Source organism: Cryptomeria japonica, chromosome 2, assembly GCF_030272615.1.
Source record: "Cryptomeria japonica chromosome 2, Sugi_1.0, whole genome shotgun sequence".
NCBI lineage: Eukaryota > Viridiplantae > Streptophyta > Pinopsida > Cupressales > Cupressaceae > Cryptomeria > Cryptomeria japonica.
In genome coordinates, this window is record NC_081406.1 from 430,896,721 (window position 1) to 430,919,900 (window position 23,180).

The following is a 23,180-nucleotide window of genomic DNA, read 5'->3' on the forward strand; positions in this document are numbered from 1 at the left end:
GGCTGTTGTCTGATTTGATGACCATTCTTCGGATGTGTGAGAATCGGACAAATAACTTATATAGGGGACTGTGTTGTCTCACGCAACCCCCTCTGTGCCCCTCTATCTCGACCGATGTTGGTGCTTGAAAGGGTTGGGATCGCTCGGATTTATAAACGTGCACCACCGTTTGTCGAGTGTGAGGGACGCAGCAGGTCTCCTAAATGCTATGCGGGCGCTCTCTGAGAATCTCTATCCGGCCTCGACACAGACTCGTCTTGCTGAATGGTTTGGTACTGGTAGTCGATCCAACACGTCCTTGTTGTGGCCGCCTAGGCGATTCGATTCGAGCCCCCGTCTAGCTTTTGGGTTGCTTGGCGGATTTTGCCCTATCCGCAAGTGAGCTCGGTCCCTAAACGTTCGAGGAACCCGATTGCTATGCGCCGACTCTCTTTCTTGCGAGCCTCCATCTAGCTTTTGGGTCTCTACGGAACGGAAGTCAGAATCTGGGACCGTTTTTTGATTTGACGAGGCAGACTACGGTTGTGCGAGAATCGGACAAATAACTTATATAGGGGAGGTGTTGACTGGAGCATTCTCCCCCGTGCCCCTCTAACTCGACCAATGCTGGCGCTCGAACGGTGGGTAGCGCTCGGATTTTCATTGAGTGCCAGCATTGGTCGATTTAGAGGGGCATGCGAGATTCCCGAATGCTATGCGAGGGCTCTAACGGAAATGCCTATTGGTTTTGGTATGGATGCAATTGCGAGAGTGGTTCGGCAAAGGTAGTCGTTCCGATGCGTCCATGTCGTGGCCAAATCGATAATTCGATTTGAGCCCTCGTATAGCATTTGGGTCTCTCGATGTGATTCCGCATTCCAGTCCCTTTGGGCACTGCTTGAGCCGCATCCCAGGGGGTTCCCTTCCCAATAATCTGCCTCGCAACCCGATTGCTATGCGGTGAGGCTCCTCGGCCGCCTTGGAACTATCTGTGTATCGGACGCATCGCGGGATAAGGGGTTGGCAACGGTAGTCGCCCCAAGCGCGTCTGATGCTTGGACCATTCTGAGGCGGCCCTGAAGCCTCTTCCGTCTAGCCGTTGGGTCCTTCTCGCCGCATCCCTCGCCTTGCACCCCGATTGCTATGCGGTGAGGTTCCTCAGCCACCTTGGAACTATCTGTGTATCGGACGCATCGCGGGATAAGGGGTTGTCACTGGTAGTCGCCCAAAGCGCATCCGATGCTTGGACCATTCCGAGGTGGACCTGAAGCCTCTTCCGTCTAGCCGTTGGGTCCTTCTCGCCGCATCCCTCGCCTCGCACCCCGATTGCTATGCGGTGAGGCTCCTCGGCCGCCTTGGAACTATCTGTGTATCGGACGCATCGCGGGATAAGGGGTTGTCACTGGTAGTTGCCCCAAGCGCGTCCGCTGCTTGGACCATTCCGAGGCGGACCTGAAGCCTCTTCCGTCTAGCCGTTGGGTCCTTCTTGCCGCATCCCTCGCCTCGCACCCCGATTGCTATGCGGTGAGGCTCCTCGGCCGCCTTGGAACTATCTATGTATCGGATGCATCGTGGGATAAGCGGTTTTCACTGGTAGTCGCCCCAAGCGCGTCTGATGCTTGGACCATTCCGAGGCGGACCTGAAGCCTCTTCCCTCTAGCCGTTGGGTCCTTCTCGCCGCATCCCTTGCCTCGCACCCCGATTGCTATGCGGTGAGGCTCCTCGGCTGCCTTGGAACTATCTGTGTATCGGACGCATCGCGGGATAAGGGGTTGTCACTGGTAGTCGCCCCAAGCGCGTCCGATGCTTGGACCATTCCGAGGCAGACCTAAAGCCTCTTCCCTCTAGCCGTTGGGGCTTTCTCGCCGCATCCCTCGCCTCGCACCCCGATTGCTATGCGGTGAGGCTCCTCGGCCGCCTTGGAACTATCTGTGTATCGGATGCATCGCGGGATAAGGGGTTGGCACTGGTAGTCGCCCCAAGCGCGTCCGATGCTTGGACCATTCTGAGGCGGCCTTGAGCCTCTTCCCTCTAGCCGTTGGGGCCATCTCGCCGCATCCCCCCCTCGCACCCCGATTGCTATGCGGTGAGGCTCCTCGGCCGCCTTGGAACTGTCTGTGTATCGGACGCATCGCGGGATAAGGGGTTGGCACTGGTAGTCGCCCAATGCGTGTCCGATGCTTGGACTATTCCGAGGCGGCCTTGCAGCCTCTTTCGTCTAGCCTTTGGGGCCATCTCGCTGCATCCCCCACCTCGCACCACGATTGCTATGCGGTGAGGCTCCTCGGCCGCCTTGGAACTATCTGTGTATCGGACACATCGCGGGATAAGGGGTTGTCACTGGTAGTCGCCCCAAGCGCGTCCGATGCTTGGACTATTCCGAGGCGGCCCTGCAGCCTCTTCCGTCTAGCCTTTGGGGCCATCTCACCGCATCCCTCACATCGCACCCCGATTGCTATGCGGTGAGGCTCCTTGGCCGCCTTGGAACTATCTGTGTATCGGACGCATCGTGGGATAAGGGGTTGTCACTGGTAGTCGCCCCAAGCACGTCCGATGCTTGGACTATTCCGAGGCGGCCCTGCAGCCTCTTCCGTCTAGCCTCTGGGGCCATCTCGCCACATCCGTCACCTCGCACCCCGATTGCTATGCGGTGAGGCTCCTCGGCCGCCTTGGAACTATCTGTGTATCGGACGCATCGCGGGATAAGGGGTTGTCACTAGTAGTCACCCCAAGCGCGTCCAATGCTTGGACTATTCCGAGGCGGCCCTGCAGCCTCTTCCGTCTAGCCTCTGGGGCCATCTCGCCGCATTCCTCACCTCGCACCCCGATTGCTATGCGGTGAGGCTCCTCGGCCGCCTTGGAACTATCTTCGTATCGGACGCATCGCGGGATAAGGGGTTGTCATTGGTAGTCACCCCAAGCGCGTTGGGGCCATCTCGCCGCATCCCCCACCTCGCACCCCGATTGCTATGCGGTGAGGCTCCTTGGCCGCCTTGGAACTATCTTCATATCAGACGCATCGCGTGATAAGGGGTTGTCACTGGTAGTCGCCCCAAGCGCGTCCGATGCTTGGACTATTCCGAGGCGGCCCTGAAGCCTCTTCCGTCTAGCCGTTGGGGCCATCTCGCCGCATCCCCCACCTCGCACCCCGATTGCTATGCGGTGAGGCTCCTTGGCCGCCTTGGAACTATCTTCGTGTCGGACGCATCGCGGGATAAGGGGTTGTCACTGGTAGTCGCCCCAAGCGCGTCCGATGCTTGGACTATTCCGAGGCGGCCCTGCAGCCTCTTCCGTCTAGCCGTTGGGGCCATCTCGCTGCATCCCCCACCTCGCACCCCGATTGCTATGCGGTGAGGCTCCTCGGCCGCCTTGGAACTATCTTCATATCGGACGCATCGCGGGATAAGGGGTTGTCACTGGTAGTCGCCCCAAGCGCGTCTGATGCTTGGACCATTATGAGGCAGCCCTGAAGCCTCTTCCGTCTAGCCGTTGGAGCCTTCTCGACGCATCCCTCGCCTCGCACCCCTGATTGCTATGCGGTGAGGCTCCTCGGCCGCCTTGGAACCATCTTTGTATCGGACGCATCGCGGGATAAGGGGTTGGCACTGGTAGTCGCCCCAAGCGCGTTCGATGCTTGGACCATTCCGAGGCGGCCCTGAAGCCTCTTCCGTCTAGCCGTTGGGGCCTTCTCGCCCCATCCCTCGCCTCGCACCCTGATTGCTATGCGGTGAGGCTCCTCGGCCGCCTTGGAATCATCTGTGTATCGGACGCATCGCGGGATAAGGGGTTGGCACTGGTAGTTGCCCCAAGCGCGTCCGATGCTCGGACCATTCCGAGGCGGCCCTGAAGCCTCTTCCGTCTAGCCGTTGGGGATTTCTCATCCCATCCCTCGCCTCGCACCCCGATTGGTATGCGGTGAGGCTCCTCGGCCGCCTCGGAACTATCTATGTATCGGATGCATCACGGGATAAGGGGTTGGCACTGGTAGTCGCCCCAATCGCGTCCGACGCTTGGACTATTCCAAGGCGGCCCTGCAGCCTCTTCCGTTTAGCCGTAGGGGCCTTCCCACCGCATCCTTCGCCTCGCATCCCGATTCCTATGCGGTGAGTCTTCTCGGTCGCCGCGGAACTATACCTGTTATCGCTACTACTGCCATCCCTCGGCTGGTAACCTCCTCGGCCGCCTTGGAACGTTCTCTTTGTCGGACGCGTCGCGGGATAAGGGGTTGGCACTGGTAGTCGCCCCAAGCGCCCCCGATGCATAGACCGCTCCGAGTCGACCTTGCTTGCAGCCTCTCACATGCATAGACCTCTCTGAGTCGACCCTGCAGCCTCTCACGTTTAGCCTTTGTAATCTCGCCTCACAACATGATTGCTATCCGTGCTGCATCCCTTGCCTCAAGCCCTGATTGCTTTCTTGGCTGCATCCCTCCTCTCCTCACAGCCTGGTTGTCATCACTGCTGCATCCCTCCCTTCATGCATCTGGCTGTTGGGCCCTTCCCACCGCACACCTCGATTGCTATCTCTGCTGCATCACACACCCCGATTGCTATCTCTGCTACATCCCTCGGCTCTCACTTCTGCATCCTTCCCCTCACACCTCGATTGCTATCAATGCTGCATCCGTAACCTCACACCCCGATTGCTATGCGGGGAGGCTCCTTGGCCGCCTTGGAAATTTCTCTGTGTCGGACACACCGCGGGATAAGGGGCTGGCACTGGTAGTCGCCCCAAGTGCGCCCGATTCTTAGACCGCCTCGAGGTGACCTCGTAGCCTCTTTCGTCCAGGCTTCCTGCCTTCAACGCCCTTTTTACACCTCGATTGCTATGCGCGGGCTCGTTGGCGTCTATCACCTCTCTGCGAAGAGTGGCACGATGATTGTTGGGGTAAATCGTAGCAGTCCGATCTCTGGCCTTGGGCCATTGTGAGGGCTGATCGATTTCCTGTGCGCATCTCGTGTTCACCCAGTAACAGACTCGACGACTTGTAATCGGTCTTGTTCCCAATTGTTCCTGGAGGTAGTCTTCGGAACTCTTGGATTTGACCTGTCACTCGAACTGTCCTCTTCCGAGGATGCTTGTGTGTGTGTGCTTGTGCCATTTCCTTGGCGGTATTAACGAGATGTTAAAGAGCGGAGTGAGCGCCTCGCCCAGCTATGTTTGGGGCTCTCACTCCCTTACCTGGTGTGCGATCGCTTTGCACGTAGGTTGCGGAGCATCGCGACTCTTTCGATGTTTGGCGGTTGTCTTCCGGTGATGCGTTGGTCCCGAAGTGCACGTTACTAGCATTTCTGCCATTGTTCTCGATCTTTGGCACGTTCCTTCGTTGCAATTGGATATATATCTCCGTTTATACGCGCAGGCTTCTCCCGCCTATTCAGCACTGTCCCACTCTCAGCACTCTCGTGGTCTCCTTGGCTTCTCTCTCCCGTGAGCGAGCTCTCTTCTCGAGTCTTTTCCATGTCCCATGGAGGTTGCCTTTCAAAATTCGGGCACACAAACGTGACCGGATAAGAGCGGAATTGCCTATGAGGAGAAGCTCACCTTAGGGAGCAGCAATGCCGAGTGTTTCGACAGAGGGTAGAGGGGGCGTTGTTTGGGCAGTTGCACAAAAGAGTGCTACGGTTGCACTGAAGGTTGCTTCTTCGTCTCCAACGAACTCTTCGAGGCAAAAAAGCTTGTTTACGGGGTCGAGGTGGGACTGTTCGTGCGAGTTGCGCCACCAAAAGTGCGTAGGGGGCATATACCTGGGAAATGGATGTCTATGAGTGGCTTTACTCGGTCGCGTGCACGGTGCATTCTCTAACGACAGGACTGTCGTGAGCATGTGCGGTTCGGATGTTTTCGGGTAAAGGGTTCCGTACGGGATGTTCTTCCCAGGCTCCTGTGAACCGAGACTCTGCATCGTCATGCTCCGGCTCCCGTGGGTGCTTCATGCCTCGTCGAGCTGTTTGTCGTGGGCGATTAAGGCCGAGGCCTTCCTTCGAGAGGGGAATTGTTCAGGCTGGTCGAGGCGGGATTGTTCGTGCGGGGTGCACCACCAAAAGTGCGTAGGGGGCATATGCCTGGGAAATGGATGTCTCTGAGTGGCCTTACTCGGTCGCGTGCACGGTGCACTCTCTCACGGCATGACTGTCGCGAGCATCGACGGTGCGGTGGTTTTCGGGTAACCGGGTTCCATGGTGGGCGCCATGGTGCGCACCTTTCGTGCGCTCCAAGGTGCGCACGAAGTCGGAGCTCGGTTTGCCCCGGGTGCGCACCTTGGTGGGCGCCATGGTGCACTCCGAGGTGCCCAAGATTGGTGCGCACCAAGGAGCGCTCCGAAGTGCGCTCCAAGGTGCGCAGGTGCGCGCGAAGTCGAAAGTTGGGTTAATTGTCCGGTTTGCCTCGGTGCGCACCTTGCGTGCACCTTCACCAGGGTGGGCGCCTTGGTGCGCACACCTTGGCTGGGCTGCGCACCCAGGCGCGCACACCTTGGCACTCGCGTTTCCTTCATTTAATATTTTTTTTTTTACAATCTCTCAAGTGGGAAATTCTATAATCTCAACTTTTTTTGCCTCTTCAGGAAACTTTTGAGTGGAGCGCATCATTGGTGCGCTCCGAAGTGTGCTCCAAGGTGCCCACCTCTGGTGCGCTCCAAAGCTCTCTCCAGCTGCGTGCACCTGCCCTGGGCGCGCACCCAGCCCCGCCCAGCTTCGCTCACCTGTCCCGGGCGTCTGGTGCGGAACCTTAGAGTAAGAAACATCACCGTGCACCTTGGCCAACGTGCGCGACTCGACCGAGCGCGCACTGGCCGAGGTGCACACCGATTTCACCTGGGTGCGCGCACAGCACCTCGGGCGCACCGGGGTGCGCGCACAACGCCCGGGTTGCACCGTGGCCTGTGTGCTCGGGGTGCCTCGGGTGCGCGCTCGGTGTCGCCCCCGTGCGCGCGGTAGTGCGGGCACCGCACCCCGGCCCGGCCCGGCCCTGACGAGAACGCAAACGGGCAAAAGGTTAATTCAAATAGCATTGCGACGCCCGGCGAAAAACTAAAAAAGGGTGCAACACCGGGACTTCCCGGGAGGTCACCCATCCCAGTACTACTCTGGCCCAAGCACGCTTAACTGCGGAGTTCTGATGGGATCCGGTGCACTAACGCTGGTATGATCGCACCCGTTATGAGCTTGTCGCAGTGTGTACTTAGCAAACCGCGACCCACGTGCGAATCCACCCCGGCCACCCACCCCCGTCGAGGTGCACACCCTCCCTCGCCAAGTGCGCCCCGTTCGCCAAGTGTGAGCCCTGCCCGGGTGCGCGCATCTTGCTAGGGCGTCGGGTGTGCACCCGGGTCGGCCTACGTGCATGCACCGGGACGGGGCGTCGTGTGCGCACCCGACCCGCCCAAGTGCGTGCAGTGTCCCGTCTGCAACACGGTGCCCACACACCACCTCGGGCGCAATGACCTGCGCTCACATGTGGGCCGAGTGCACCTTGGTGCATGTTCGGGGTGCCTCGGGTGCACGCTCGATCTTGCCCCGGTGCACCAAGGCGCTCGGTTTGCCCCGGGTGCACACTTGGTGCAAGGTGGGCACCCAAAATAGGGATCAAGCACCAAAAACAAGTTTCGGGATGCAAAATGGGACCCAAGGACCACAAATGCGTTCCAAGACCCATGATGGGTCCACGAGAACAAAATTGTGTTCCGAGACTTAAGAAACAAATATTGGGTTTTAGGAGAAGAAACATGCTCTGATGCCCAAAACGAGAATCGACCTCGAAAAGGCCACAGGCCAAAAGTGGGATGCGAGACCAAAAAAAATGGGACCCGAGGACCAAAATTGGGTTCCCAGGTCGAAGACAGGGCAACCGGACAAGAAACGACCTCTAAGGCTCGAAATGAGTCCCGACGACTAAAACTTGACAAGAAGCACCCATCAGGCACCCAACTCGACACCCATGGGATGCCGACCCACCCGGGCTTCCACCTAGCACACCTTGGCACCCACCCACCCTGGCACCCAACCTCGCACCCAACTTAGCACCTTTGAACCCACATTGGCACTCACCCTGACCCTGGCACCTTGGAACCCACATTGGCACTCACCTCGACCCTGGCACCCACCTTTGCACTCACCTTGGGACCCACCCTGGCACCCACCCAGACACCCACCTTGGTTCATTGGCACCCACCTTGGATCCTTGGCAGCCACCCTGACACCCACCTTGGCACGCAACTTGGCTACTTGCCACCCACCTTGGCTCCTTGACGCCCACCCCGACAACCACCCCGTGACCTACCCTGGCTAGGGTTGGTGCACACCCACCATGGTGCCCACCTTGGCACCCACCCCATGACCCACCTTGGCACGCACCTTAGTACCCACCCCGTTACCCACCCTAGGACCCACCCCGTGACCCACCTTGGCCAGGGTGGGCACCTTGGTGTGCACAACTTGCCTGGGCTGCGCACCAGGGCGGGCTCAAGATGGCACCGGCGTTCCGTTTTTTTCACTATCTTTCAAAACGGAAATTTTAAAATCTCATATTTATTTATTTTTTTGCCTTTTCTGGAAATTAGTGAAGGCAGCGCATCAAAGGTGCGCAATGCTGGTGCGAACCCGGGAGCGCTCCGATGTGTGCTCCAAGGTGCGGCGTGCACGAAGTCCGAGCCTGGTTTGCCCCGGGTGCGCACCTCGCCTGCACCTTCGCCGGGGTGGGCACCTTGGTGTGCAAACCTTGGCTGGGTTGCGTGCCCTGGTGGGCACCATGGTGCGCACCAAGGAGCGCTCTGAAGTGTGCTCCAAGGTGCGGCGTGCACGAAGTCGGAGCCCGGTTTGCCCCGGGTGTGCACCTCGCGTGCACCTTCGCCGCAGTGGGCACCTTGGCTGGGTTGCGCGCCTTGGTGGGCACCATGCAGTGCATGAAGTCGGAGCCCGGTTTGCCCGGGGCGCGCACCTCCGCCAGGGTGGGCACCTTGGTGCGCACAACTTGCCTGGGCTGCGCACCAGGAAGGGCTCAAGATGGCACCCGCGTTCCATTTTTTTCACTATCTTTCAAAACGGAAATTTTAAAATCTCATTTTTTTTTGCCTTTTCTGGAAATTAGTGAAGGCAGCGCATCAAAGGTGCGCAACGTTGGTGCGAACCTGGGAGCGCTCCGATGTGTGCTCCAAGGTGCGGCGTGCACGAAGTCGGAGCCCGGTTTGCCCCGGGTGCGCACCTCGCGTGCACCTTCGCCGGGGTGGGCACCTTGGTGTGCAGAACTTGGCTGGGTTGTGCGCCCTGGTGGGCACCATGGTGCGCACCAAGGAGCGCTCCGAAGTGTGCTCCAAGGTGCGGCCTGCACGAAGTCGGAGCCCAGTTTGCCCCGGGGGTGCACCTCGGGTGCGCACCTCGCGTGCACCTTCGCCGCGGTGGGCACCTTGGCTGGGTTGCACGCCTTGGTGGGCACCATGTCGTGCACGAAGTCGGAGCTCGGTTTGCCCCGGGTGCGCACCTCCGCCAGGGTGGGCACCTTGGTGCGTACACCTTGCCTGGGCTGCGCACTAGGGCGGGCTCAAGATGGCACCCGCGTTCCGTTTTTTTCACTATCTTTCAAAACGGAAATTTTAAAATCTATTTTTTTTTTGCCTTTTCTGGAAATTAGTGAAGGCAGCGCATCAAAGGTGCGCACCTCGCTGCCCACCTTGGTGTGCTCCGAGGTGCCCACCACGGTGCGCAACGCTGGTGCGAACCCGGGAGCGCCCCGATCTGTGCTCCAAGGTGTAACGTGCACAAAGTCGGAGCCCGGTTTGCCCCGGGTGCGCACCTTGGTGTGCACACCTTGGCCGGGTTGCGCGCCCTGGTGGGCACCATGGTGCGCACCAAGGAGCGCTTCGAAGTGTGCTCCAAGGTGCGGCGTGCACGAAGTCGGAGCCCGGTTTGCCCCGGGTGCGCTCCGAAGCGGGGTTATTGGAGCGCCCCCTCTTTTTTTGTCGGAGCGTTTGGTGGGGTTTCTCGCATTGGCTCTTCCCAGGCCCGGTTGTTGGGTGCGCACCCACCCTGACGCGCACGAAGTCGGAAGTAGGGTTAATTGCCCGGGTGCGCACCTTCGCCAGGGTGGGCACCTTGGTGCGCACGCCTTGCCTGGGCTGCGCACCAGGGCGGGCTCAAGATGGCACCCGCGTTCTGTTTTTTTCACTATCTTTCAAAACGGAAATTTTAAAATCTCATTTTCTTTTGCCTTTTCTGGAAATTAGTGAAGGCAGCGCATCAAAGGTGCGCACCTCGCTGCCCACCACGGTGCACAACGCCGGTGGGCACCCGGGAGTGCTTCGAAGTGTGCTCCAAGGTGCTGCGTGCACGTTGTCGGAGCCTGGTTTGCCCCGGGTGCGCACTTCGCGTGCACCTTCGTCGGGGTGGGCACCTTGGCTGGGTTTGCCCCGGCTGCGCTCTGAAGCGGGGTTATTGGAGCGCCCCCTCTTTTTTTGTCGGAGCGTTTGGTGGGGTTTCTCGCATTGGCTCTTCCCAGGCCCGGTTGCCACCCTGGCGCGCACGGAGTCGGAAGTAGGGTTAATTGGCCGGGTGCGCACCTTTGCCAGGGTGGGCACCTTACCTGGGCTGCGCACCAGGGCGGGCTCAAGATGGCACCCGCGTTCCGTTTTTTTCACTATCTTTCAAAACGGAAATTTTAAAATCTCCTTTTTTTTTGCCATTTCTGGAAATTAGTGAAGGCAGCGCATCAAAGGTGCGCACCTGGCTGCCCACCTTGGTGTGCTCTGAGGTGCCCACCACGGTGTGCACCCGGGAGCGCTACGAAGTGTGCTCCAAGGTGCGACGTGCACGTTGTCGGAGCCTGGTTTGCCCCGGGTGCGCACCTCGCCTGCACCTTGGCCGGGGTGGGCACCTTGGCTAGGTTTGCCCTGGGTGCGCTCCGAAGCGAGGTTACTGGAGCGCCCCCTCTTTTTTTGTCAGAGCGTTTGGTGGGGTTTCTCGCATTGGCTCTTCCCAGGCCCGGTTGTTGGGTGCGCTCACACCCTGGCACGCGCGAAGTTTGAAGCTGGGTCAATTGCCCGGGCGCGCACCTTGGTGCGCACACCTTGGCTGGGCTGCGCACCAGGGCGGGCTCAAGATGGCACCAGCATTCCCTTTTTTTCACTATCTTTCAAAACGAAAATTTCAAAATCTCATTTTTTTTTGCCTTTTATGGAAATTAATGAAGGCATCGCATCAAAGGTGCGCACCTCGCTGCCCACCTTGGTGTGCTCCGAGCTGCCCACCACGGTGCGCAACGCTGGTGCGAACCCGGGAGCGCCCCGATGTGTGCTCCAAGGTGCGGCGTGCACGAAGTCGGAGCCCGGTTTGCCCCGGGTGTGCACCTCGCGTGCACCTTCGCCGCGGTGGGCACCATGGCGTGCACGAAGTTGGAGCCGAGTTTGCCCCGGGTGCGCACCTCGCGTGCACCTTCGCCGGGGTGGGCACCTCGGCTGGGTTGCGCGCCCTGGTGGGCACCATGGTGCGCACCAACGAGCGCTCCGAAGTGTGCTCCAAGGTGCGGCGTGCACGAAGTCGGAGCCCGGTTTGCCCCGGGTGCGCACCTCGCGTGCACCTTCGCCGCGGTGGGCACCATGGCGTGCATGAAGTCGGAGCCCGGTTTCCGCCGGGTGCGCACCTCGCGTGCACCTTCGTCGGGGTGGGCACCATGGTGCGCACCAACGAGCGCTCCGAAGTGTGCTCCAAGGTGTGGCGTGCATGAAGTCGGAGCCCGGTTTGCCCCGGGTGCGCACCTCGCGTGCACCTTCGCCGCGGTGGGCACCATGGCGTGCACAAAGTCGGAGCCCGGTTTGGCTCGGGTGCGCACCTCGCGTGCACCTTCGTCGGGGTGGGCACCTCGGCTGGGTTGCGCGCCCTGGTGGGCACCATGTTGCGCACCAAGGAGCGCTCCGAAGTGTTCTCCAAGGTGCGGCGTGCACGAAGTCGGAGCCCGGTTTGCCCCGGGTGCGCCCTGGTGGGCACCATGGTGCGCACCAAGGAGCGCTCCGAAGTGTGCTCCAAGGTGCGGCGTGCACGAAGTCGGAGCCCGGTTTGCCCCGGGTGTGCACCTTCGCCGCGGTGGGCACCATGGTGCGCACCATGGCGTGCACGAAGTCGGAGCCCGGTTTGCCCCGGGTGCGCACCTCGCGTGCACCTTCGCCGGGGTGGGCACCGCAGCTGGGTTGCGTGCCCTGGTGGGCACCATGGTGCGCACCAAGGAGCGCTCCAAAGTGTGCTCCAAGGTGTGGCGTGCACGAAGTCGGAGCCCGGTTTGCCCCGGGTGCGCAGCTCGCGTGCACCTTCGCCGCGGTGGGCACCTTGGCTGGGTTGGGCACCATTGAGCGCTCCGAAGTGTGCTCCAAGGTGCGCAGCATGGCGTGCACGAAGTCGGAGCCCAGTTTGCCCCGGGTGCGCACCTCGCGTGCACCTTCGCCAGGGTGGGCACCTCGGTGCGCACACCTTCTGAATGTTTTTTGTCCTTTTCTGGAAATTGGTGAAGGCAGCGCATCAAAGGTGCGCACCTCGGTGTGCTCCGAGGTGCGCACGAAGTCGAAAGTCGGGTTAATTGCATTGTTTTCCCCGGGTGCGCTCCGAGGTGCGCAAGATCGGTGCGCACCAAGGAGGGCTCCGAAGTGTGCTCCAAGGTGCGCACGATGGCGTGCACCTCTGGTGCGCACGATTCAGAGCTCGGTTTGCCCGGGGTGCGCACAGCTTGGCTGGGTTGCGCACCTTTTGTGCGCTCCGAGGTGCGCACGAAGTCGGAGCTCAGTTTGCCCCGGGTGCACACCTTCGCCAGGGTGCGCTCACCTTGGTGGGCGCCATGGTGCGCACCTTTTGTGCGCTCCAAGGTGCGCATGAAGTCAGAGCTCGGTTTGCCCCGGGTGCGCACCTTGGTGGGCGCCATGGTGCACTCCGAGGTGCCCAAGATTGGTGCGCACCAAGGAGCGCTTCGAAGTGCGCTCCAAGGTGCGCAGGTGCGCGCGAAGTCGAAAGTTGGGTTAATTGTCCGATTTGCCTCGGTGCGCACCTTGCGTGCACCTTCGCCAGGGTGGGCGCCTTGGTGCGCACACCTTGGCTGGGCTACGCACCCGGGCGCGCACACCTTGGCACCCGCATTTCCTTCATTTAAATTTTTTTTTTACAATCTCTCAAGTGGGAAATTCTATAATCTCAACTTTTTTTGCCTCTTCAGGAAGCTTTTGACTGGAGCGCATCATTGGTTAGCTCCGAAGTGTGCTCCAAGGTGCCCCACCTCTGGTGCGCTCCAAAGCTCTCTCCAGCTGCGTGCACCTGCCCCGGGCGCGCACCCGGCCCCGCCCAGCTTCGCTCACCTGTCCCGGGCGTCTGGTGCGGAACCTTAGAGTAAGAAACATCACCGTGCACCTTGGCCAACGTGCGCGACTCGACCGAGCGCGCACTGGCCGAGGTGCACACCGATTTCACCTGGGTGCGCGTGCAGCACCTCGAGCGCACCGGGGTGCGCGAACAACGCCCGGGTTGCACCGTGGCCTGTGTGCTCGGGGCGCCTCGGGTGCGCGCTCGGTGTCGCCCCCGCGCGCGCGGTAGTGCGGGCACCGCACCCCGGCCCGGCCCGGCCCCGACGAGAACGCAAACGGGCAAAAGGTTAATTCAAATAGCATTGCGACACCCGGCGAAAAACTATAAAAGGGTGCAACACCGGGACTTCCCGGGAGGTCACCCATCCCAGTACTACTCCGGCCCAAGCGCGCTTAACTGCGGAGTTTTGATGGGATCCGGTGCACTAACGCTGGTATGATCGCACCCGTTATGAGCTTGTCGCAGTGTGTACTTAGCAAACCGCGACCCACGTGCGAATCCACCCCGGCCACCCACCCCCGTCGAGGTGCACACCCTCCCTCGCCAAGTGCGCCCCGTACGCCAAGTGTGAGCCCTGCCCGGGTGCGCGCACCTTGCTAGGGCGTCGGGTGTGCACCCGGGTCGGCCTACGTGCGTGCACCGGGACGGGGCGTCGTGTGCGCACCCAACCCGCCCAAGTGCGTGCAGTGTCCCATCTGCAACACGGTGCCCACACACCACCTCGGGCGCAACGACCTGCGCTCACATGTGGGCCGAGTGCACCTTGGTGCATGTTCGGGGCGCCTCGGGTGCACGCTCGATCTTGCCCCGGTGCACCAAGGCGCTCGGTTTGCCCCGGGTGCACACTTGGTGCAAGGTGGGCACCCAAAATAGGGATCAAGCACCAAAAACAAGTTTCGGGATGCAAAATGGGACCCAAGGACCACACATGCGTTCCAAGACCCATGATGGGTCCACGAGAACAAAAATGTGTTCCGAGACTTAAGAAACAAATATTGGGTTTTAGGAGAAGAAACATGCTCTGATGCCCAAAACGAGAATCGACCCCGAAAAGGCCACAGGCCAAAAGTGGGATGCGAGACCAAAAAAAATGGGACCCGAGGACCAAAATTGGGTTCCCAGGTCGAAGACAGGGCAACCGGACAAGAAACGACCTCTAAGGCTCGAAATGAGTCCCGACGACTAAAACTTGACAAGAAGCACCCATCAGGCACCCAACTCGACACCCATGGGATGCCGACCCACCCGGGCTTCCACCTAGCACACCTTGGCACCCACCCACCCTGGCACCCAACCTCGCACCCAACTTAGCACCTTTGAACCCACATTGGCACTCACCCTAACCCTGGCACCTTGGAACCCACATTGGCACTCACCTCGACCCTGGCACCCACCTTTGCACTCACCTTGGGACCCACCCTGGCACCCACCCAGACACCCACCTTGGTTCCTTGGCACCCACCTTAGATCCTTGGCACCCACCCCGACACCCACCTTGCCACGCAACTTGGCTACTTGCCACCCACCTTGGCTCCTTGACGCCCACCCCGACAACCACCCCGTGACCTACCCTGGCTAGGGTTGGTGCACACCCACCCTGGTGCCCACCTTGGCAACCACCCCATGACCCACCTTGGCACGCACCTTAGTCCCCACCCCGTTACCCACCCTAGGACCCACCCCGTGACCCACCTTGGCTAGGGTGGGCACCTTGGTGCGCACAACTTGCCTGGGCTGCGCACCAGGGCGGGCTCAAGATGGCACCGGCGTTCCGTTTTTTTCACTATCTTTCAAAACGGAAATTTTAAAATCTCATTTTTTTTTTTTTTTTGCCTTTTTTGGAAATTAGTGAAGGCAGCGCATCAAAGGTGTGCAATGCTGGTGCGAACCCGGGAGCGCTCCGATGTGTGCTCCAAGGTGCGGCGTGCACGAAGTCCGAGCCCGGTTTGCCCCGGGTGCGCACCTCGCCTGCACCTTCGCCGGGGTGGGCACCTTGGTGTGCAGACCTTGGCTGGGTTGCGCGCCCTGGTGGGCACCATGGTGCGCACCAAGGAGCGCTCTGAAGTGTGCTCCAAGGTGCGGCGTGCACGAAGTCGGAGCCCGGTTTGCCCCGGGTGTGCACCTCACGTGCACCTTCGCCGCGGTGGGCACCTTGGCTGGGTTGCGCGCCTTGGTGGGCACCATGCAGTGCACGAAGTCGGAGCCCGGTTTTCCCCGGGCGCGCACCTCCGCCAGGGTGGGCACCTTGGTGCGCACAACTTGCCTGGACTGCGCACCAGGAAGGGCTTAAGATGGCACCCGCGTTCCGTTTTTTTCACTATCTTTCAAAACGGAAATTTTAAAATCTCATTTTTTTTTGCCTTTTCTGGAAATTAGTGAAGGCAGCGCATCAAAGGTGTGCAACGCTGGTGCGAACCTAGGAGTGCTCCGATGTGTGCTCCAAGGTGCGGCGTGCACGAAGTCGGAGCCCGGTTTGCCCCGGGTGCGCACCTCGCGTGCACCTTCACCGGGGTGGGCACCTTGCAGACCTTGGCTGCGTTGCGCGCCCTGGTGGGCACCATGGTGCGCACCAGGGAGCGCTCCGAAGTGTGCTCCAAGGTGCGGCCTCCACGAAGTCGAAGCCCGGTTTGCCCCGGGCGTGCACCTCGGGTGCGCACCTCGCGTGCACCTTCGCCGCGGTGGGCACCTTGGCTGGGTTGCACGCCTTGGTGGGCACCATGCCGTGCACGAAGTCGGAGCCCGGTTTGCCCCGAGTGCGCACCTCCACCAGGGTGGGCACCTTGGTGCGTACACCTTGCCTGGGCTGCGCACCAGGGCGGGCTCAAGATGGCACCCGCGTTCCGTTTTTTTCACTATCTTTCAAAACGGAAATTTTAAAATCTAGTTTTTTTTTGCCTTTTCTGGAAATTAGTGAAGGCAGCGCATCAAAGGTGCGCACCTCGCTGCCCACCTTGGTGTGCTCCAAGGTGCCCACCACGGTGCGCAACGCTGGTGCGAACCCGGGAGCGCCCCGATCTGTGCTCCAAGGTGTGGCGTGCACGAAGTCGGAGCCCGGTTTGCCCCGGCTGCGCACCTTGGTGTGCACACCTTGGCTGGGTTGCGCGCCCTGGTGGGCACCATGGTGCGCACCAAGGAGCGCTTCGAAGTGTGCTCCAAGGTGCGGCGTGCACGAAGTCGGAGCCCGGTTTGCCCCGGGTGCGCTCCGAAGCGAGGTTATTCGAGCGCCCCCTCTTTTTTTCTCAGAGCATTTGGTGGGGTTTCTGGCATTGGCTCTTCCTAGGCCCGGTTGTTGGGTGCGCACCCACCCTGACGCGCACGAAGTCGGAAGTAGGGTTAATTGCTCGGGTGCGCACCTTCGCCAGGGTTGGCACCTTGGTGCGCACGCCTTGCCTGGGCTGCGCACCAGGGCGGGCTCAAGATGGCACCCGCGTTCCGTTTTTTTCACTATCTTTCAAAACGGAAATTTTAAAATCTCCTTTTTTTTTGCCTTTTCTGGAAATTAGTGAAGGCAGCGCATCAAAGGTGCGCACCTGGCTGCCCACCTTGGTGTGCTCTGAGGTGCCCACCACGGTGTGCACCCGGGAGCGCTACGAAGTGTGCTCCAAGGTGCGACGTGCACGTTGTCGGAGCCCGGTTTGCCCCGGGTGCGCACCTCGCCTGCACCTTGGCCGGGGTGGGCACCTTGGCTGGGTTTGCCCCGGGTGCGCTCCGAAGCGGGGTTACTGGAGCGCCCCCTCTTTTTTTGTCAGAGCATTTGGTGGGGTTTCTCACATTGGCTCTTCCCAGGCCCGGTTGTTGGGTGCGCTCCCACCCTGGCACGCGCGAAGTTGGAAGCTGGGTCAACTGCCCGGGCGCGCACTTTGGTGCGCACACATTGGCTGGGCTGCGCACACCAGGGCGGGCATCGCATCAAAGGTGCGCACCTTGCTGCCCACCTTGGTGTGCTCCGAGGTGCCCACCACGGTGCGCAATGCTGGTGCGAACCCGGGAGCGCCCCGATGTGTGCTCCAAGGTGCGGCGTGCACGAAGTCGGAGCCCGGTTTGCCCCGGGTGCGCACCTCGCGTGCACCTTCGCCGGGGTGGGCACCTCGGCTGGGTTGCGCGCCCTGGTGCGCACCAAGGAGCGCTCCGAAGTGTGCTCCAAGGTGCGGCGTGCACGAAGTCGGAGCCCGGTTTGCCCCGGGTGCGCACCTCACGTGCACCTTCGCCGCGGTGGGCACCATGGCGTGCACGAAGTCGGAGCCCGGTTTGCCCCGGGTGTGCACCTCGCGTGCACCTTCGCCGGGGTGGGCAACTCAGCTGGGTTGCGCGCCCTGGTGGGCACCATGGTGCGCACCAAGGAGCGCTCCGAAGTGTGCTCCAAGGTGCGGCGTGTACGAAGTCGGAGCCAGGTTTGCCCCGGGTGCGCACCTCGCGTGCACCTTCGCCACGGTGGGCACCATGGCGTGGACGAAGTCGGAGCCCGGTTTGCCCCGGGTGCGCACCTCGCGTGCACCTTCGCCGGGGTGGGCACCTCGGCTAGGTTGCGCGCCCTGGTGGGCAGCATGGTGCGCACCAACGAGCGCTCCGAAGTATGCTCCAAGGTGTGGCGTGCACGAAGTCGGAGCCCGGTTTGCCCCGGGTGGGCACCTCGCGTGCACCTTCGCCGCGGTGGGCACCATGGCGTGCATGAAGTCGGAGCCCGGTTTGCCCCGGGTGCGCACCTCGCGTGCACCTTCGCCGGGGTGGGCACCATGGTGCGCACCAACGAGCGCTCCGAAGTGTGCTCCAAGGTGCGGCGTGCACGAAGTCGGAGCCCGGTTTGCCCCGGGTGCGCACCTCGCGTGCACCTTCGCCGCGGTGGGCACCATGGCATGCACGAAGTCGGAGCCTGGTTTGCCCCGGGTGCGCACCTCGCGTGCACCTTCGCCGGGGTGGGCACCTCGGCTGGGTTGCGCGCCCTGGTGGGCACCATGGTGCGCACCATGGAGCGCTCCGAAGTGTGCTCCAAGGTGCGGCGTGCACGAAGTCGGAGCCAGGCTTGCCCCGGGTGCGCACCTCGCGTGCACCTTCGCCGCGGTGGGCACCATGGCGTGCACGAAGTCGGAGCCCGGTTTGCCCCGGGTGCGCACCTCGCGTGCACCTTCGCCAGGGTGGGAACCTCGGCTAGGTTGCGCGCCCTGGTGGGCACCATGGTGCGCACCAACGAGCGCTCTGAAGTATGCTCCAAGGTGTGGCGTGCACGAAGTCGGAGCACGGTTTGCCCCGGGTGCGCACCTCGCGTGCACCTTCGCCGCGGTGGGCACCATGGCGTGCATGAAGTCGGAGCCCGGTTTGCCCCGGGTGCGCACCTCGCGTGCACCTTCGTCGGGGTGGGCACCATGGTGCGCACCAACGAGCGCTCCGAAGTGTGCTCCAAGGTGCGGCGTGCACGAAGTCGGAGCCCGGTTTGCCCCGGGTGCGCACCTCGCGTGCACCTTCGCCGCGGTGGGCACCATGGCGTGCACGAAGTCGGAGCCGGGTTTGCCCCGGGTGCGCACCTCGCGTGCACCATCGCCGGGGTGGGCACCTCGGCTGGGTTGCGCACCCTGGTGGGCACCATGGTGCACACCAAGGAGCGCTCCGAAGTGTGCTCCAAGGTGCGGCGTGCACGAAGTCGTAGCCCGGTTTGCCCCGGGTGCGCCGTGGTGGGCACCATTGTGCGCACCAAGGAGCGCTTCGAATTGTGCTCCAAGGTGCGGCGTGCACGAAGTCGGAGCCTGGTTTGCCCCGGGTGCGCACCTTCGCCGCGGTGGGCACCATGGTGCGCACCATGGCGTGCACGAAGTCGGAGCCCGGTTTGCCCCGGGTGCGCACCTCGCGTGCACCTTCGCCGGGGTGGGCACCGCGACTGGGTTGCGCGCCCTGGTGGGCACCATGGTGCGCACCAAGGAGCGCTCCGAAGTGTGCTCCAAGGTGCGGCGTGCACGAAGTCGAAGCCCGGTTTGCCCCGGGTGCGCAGCTCGCGTGCACCTTCGCCGCGGTGGGCACCTTGGCTGGGTTGGGCACCATTGAGCGCTCCGAAGTGTGCTCCAAGGTGCGCAGCATGGCGTGCACGAAGTCGGAGCCCAGTTTGCCCCGGGTGCGCACCTCGCGTGCACCTTCGCCAGGGTGGGCACCTCGGTGCGCACACCTTCTCAATGTTTTTTTGCCTTTTCTGGAAATTGGTGAAGGTAGCGCATCAAAAGTGCGCACCTCGGTGTGCTCCGAGGTGTGCAGAAGTCGAAATTCGGGTTAATTGCATTGTTTTCCTCGGGTGCGCTCCGAGGTGCGCAACATCGGTGCGCACCAAGGAGGGCTCCGAAGTGTGCTCCAAGGTGCGCACGATGGCGTGCACCTCTGGTGCGCACGATTCGGAGCTCGGTTTGCCCGAGGTGCGCACACCTTGGCTGGGTTGCGCACCTTTTGTGCGCTCCGAGGTGCGCACGAAGTCGGAGCTCAGTTTGCCCTGGGTGCGCACCTTGGTGGGCGCCATGGTGCACTCCGAGGTGCCCAAGATTGGTGCGCACCAAGGAGCACTCCGAAGTGCGCTCCAAGGTGCGCAGGTGCGCGCGAAGTCGAAAGTTGGGTTAATTGTCCAGTTTGCCTCGGTGCGCACCTTGTGTGCACCTTCGCCAGGGTGGGCGCCTTGGTGCGCACACCTTGGCTGGGCTGCGCACCCGGGCGCGCACACCTTGGCACCTGCGTTTCCTTCATTTAAAATTTTTTTTTTTACAATCTCTCAAGTGGGAAATTCTATAATCTCAACTTTTTTTGCCTCTTCAGGAAACTTTTGAGTGGAGCGCATCATTGGTGCGCTCCGAAGTGTGCTCCAAGGTGCCCCGAGCGTCTGGTGCGGAAACTTAGAGTAAGAAACATCACCGTACACCTTGGCCAACGTGCGCGACTCGACCGAGCGCGCACTGGCCGAGGTGCACACCGATTTCACCTGGGTGCGCGCGCAGCACCTCGGGCGCACCGGGGTGCGCACACAACGCCCGGGTTGCACCGTGGCCTGTGTGCTCGGGGCGCCTCGGGTGCGCGCTCGGTGTCGCCCCCGCGCGCGTGGTAGTGCGGGCACCACACCCCGGCCCGGCCCGGCCCTGACGAGAACGCAAACGGGCAAAAGGTTAATTCAAATAGCATTGCGACGCCCGGCGAAAAACTAAAAAAGGGTGCAACACCGGGACTTCCCGGGAGGTCACCCATCCCAGTACTACTTCGGCCCAAGCGCGCTTAACTGCGGAGTTCTGATGGGATCCGGTGCACTAACGCTGGTATGATCGCACCCGTTATGAGCTTGTCGCAGTTTGTACTTAGCAAACCGCGACCCACGTGCGAATCCACCCCGGCCACCCACCCCCGTCGAGGTGCACACCCTCCCTCGCCAAGTGCGCCCCGTTCGCCAAGTGTGAGCCCTGCCCGGGTGCGCGCACCTTGCTAGGGCGTCGGGTGTGCACCCGGGTCGGCCTACGTGCGTGCACCTGGACGGGGCGTCGTGTGCGCACCCGACCCGCCCAAGTGCGTGGAGTGTCCCGTTTGCAACGCGGTGCCCACACACCACCTCGCGCGCAATGACTTGCGCTCACATGTGGGCCGAGTGCACCTTGGTGCATGTTCGGGGTGCCTCGGGTGCACGCTCGATCTTGCCCCGGTGCACCAAGGCGCTCGGTTTGCCCCGGGTGCGCACTTGGTGCAAGGTGGGCACCCAAAATAGGGATCAAGCACCAAAAACAAGTTTCGGGATGCAAAATGGGACCCAAGGACCACAAATGCGTTCCAAGACCCATGATGGGTCCACGAGAACAAAAATGTGTTCCGAGACTTAAGAAAAAAATATTGCGTTTTAGGAGAAGAAACATGCTCTGATGCCCAAAACGAGAATCGACCCCGAAAAGGCCACAGGCCAAAAGTGGGATGCGAGACCAAAAAAAATGGGACCCGAGGACCAAAATTGGGTTCCCAGGTCGAAGACAGGGCAACCGGACAAGAAACGACCTCTAAGGCTCGAAATGAGTCCCGACGACTAAAACTTGACAAGAAGCACCCATCAGGCACCCAACTCGACACCCATGGGATGCCGACCCACCCGGGCTTCCACCTAGCACACCTTGGCACCCACCCACCCTGGCACCCAACCTCGCACCCAACTTAGCACCTTTGAACCCACATTGGCACTCACCCTGACCCTGGCACCTTGGAACCCACATTGGCACTCACCTCGACCCTGGCACCCACCTTTGCACTCACCTTGGGACGCACCCTGGCACCCACCCAGACACCCACCTTGGTTCCTTGGCACCCACCTTGGATCCTTGGCACCCACCCCGACACCCACCTTGGCACGCAACTTGGCTACTTGCCACCCACCTTGGCTCCTTGACGCCCACCCCGACAACCACCCCGTGACCTACCCTGGCTAGGGTTGGTGCACACCCACCCTGGTGCCCACCTTGGCACCCACCCCATGACCCACCTTGGCACGCACCTTAGTACCCACCCCGTTACCCACCCTAGGACCCACCCCGTGACCCACCTTGGCCAGGGTGGGCACATTGGTGCGCACAACTTGCCTGGGCTGCGCACCAGGGCGGGCTCAAGATGGCACCGGCGTTCCGTTTTTTTCACTATCTTTCAAAACGGAAATTTTAAAATCTCATATTTTATTTTTTTTTGCCTTTTCTGGAAATTAGTGAAGGCAGCGCATCAAAGGTGCGCAATGCTGGTGCGAACCCGGGAGCGCTCCGATGTGTGCTCCAAGGTGCGGCGTGCACGAAGTCCGAGCCCGGTTTGCCCCGGGTGCGCACCTCGCCTGCACCTTCGCCGGGGTGGGCACCTTGGTGTGCAGACCTTGGCTGGGTTGCGCGCCCTGGTGGGCACCATGGTGCGCACCAAGGAGCGCTCTGAAGTGTGCTCCAAGGTGCGGCGTGCACGAAGTCGGAGCCCGGTTTGCCCCGGGTGTGCACCTCGCGTGCACCTTCGCCGCGGTGGGCACCTTGGCTGGGTTGCGCGCCTTGGTGGGCACCATGCAGTGCACGAAGTCGGAGCCCGGTTTGCCTCGGGCGCGCACCTCCGCCAGGGTGGGCACCTTGCTGCGCACAACTTGCCTGGGCTGCGCACCAGGAAGGGCTCAAGATGGCACCCGCGTTCCGTTTTTTTCACTATATTTCAAAATGGAAATTTTAAAATCTCATTTTTTTTTGCCTTTTCTGGAAATTAGTGAAGGCAGCGCATCAAAGGTGCGCAACGCTGGTGCGAACCTGGGAGCGCTCCGATGTGTGCTCCAAGGTGCGGCGTGCACGAAGTCGGAGCCCGGTTTGCCCCGGGTGCGCACCTCGCGTGCACCTTCGCCGGGGTGGGCACCTTGGTGTGCAGACCTTGGCTGGGTTGCGCGCCCTGGTGGGCACCATGGAGCGCACCAAGGAGCGCTCTGAAGTGTGCTCCAAGGTGCGGCCTGCACGAAGTCGGAGCCCGGTTTGCCCCGGGCGTGCACCTCGGGTGCGCACCTCGCGTGCACCTTTGCCGCGGTGGGCACCTTGGCTGGGTTGCACGCCTTGGTGGGCACCATGCCGTGCACGAAGTCGGAGCCCGGTTTGCCCCGGGTGCGCACGTCCACCAGGGTGGGCACCTTGGTGCGTACACCTTGCCTGGGCTGCGCACCAGGGCGGGCTCAAGATGGCACCCGCGTTCCATTTTTTTCACTATCTTTCAAAACGGAAATTTTAAAATCTAGTTTTTTTTTGCCTTTTCTGGAAATTAGTGAAGGCAGCGCATCAAAGGTGTGCACCTCGCTGCCCACCTTGGTGTGCTCCGAGGTGCCCACCACGGTGCGCAACGCTGGTGCGAACCCGGGAGCGCCCCGATCTGTGCTCC

General features: G+C 61.5%; 3 non-coding genes across 3 annotated transcripts; all 3 read right to left on the minus strand.

The window, feature by feature from the left end:
* Nucleotides 1–7,017: 7,017 nt before the first annotated feature.
* On the minus strand, nt 7,018–7,136 carry LOC131873780 (5S ribosomal RNA). The gene has a single exon (XR_009371680.1). It is a non-coding gene; the product is annotated as a 5S ribosomal RNA (ribosomal RNA).
* A 6,502-nt stretch (nt 7,137–13,638) lies between these two features.
* On the minus strand, nt 13,639–13,757 carry LOC131873830 (5S ribosomal RNA). The gene has a single exon (XR_009371720.1). It is a non-coding gene; the product is annotated as a 5S ribosomal RNA (ribosomal RNA).
* Nucleotides 13,758–20,479: 6,722 nt separating this feature from the next.
* LOC131873805 (5S ribosomal RNA) lies at nt 20,480–20,598 on the minus strand. The gene has a single exon (XR_009371695.1). It is a non-coding gene; the product is annotated as a 5S ribosomal RNA (ribosomal RNA).
* Nucleotides 20,599–23,180: the final 2,582 nt, after the last annotated feature.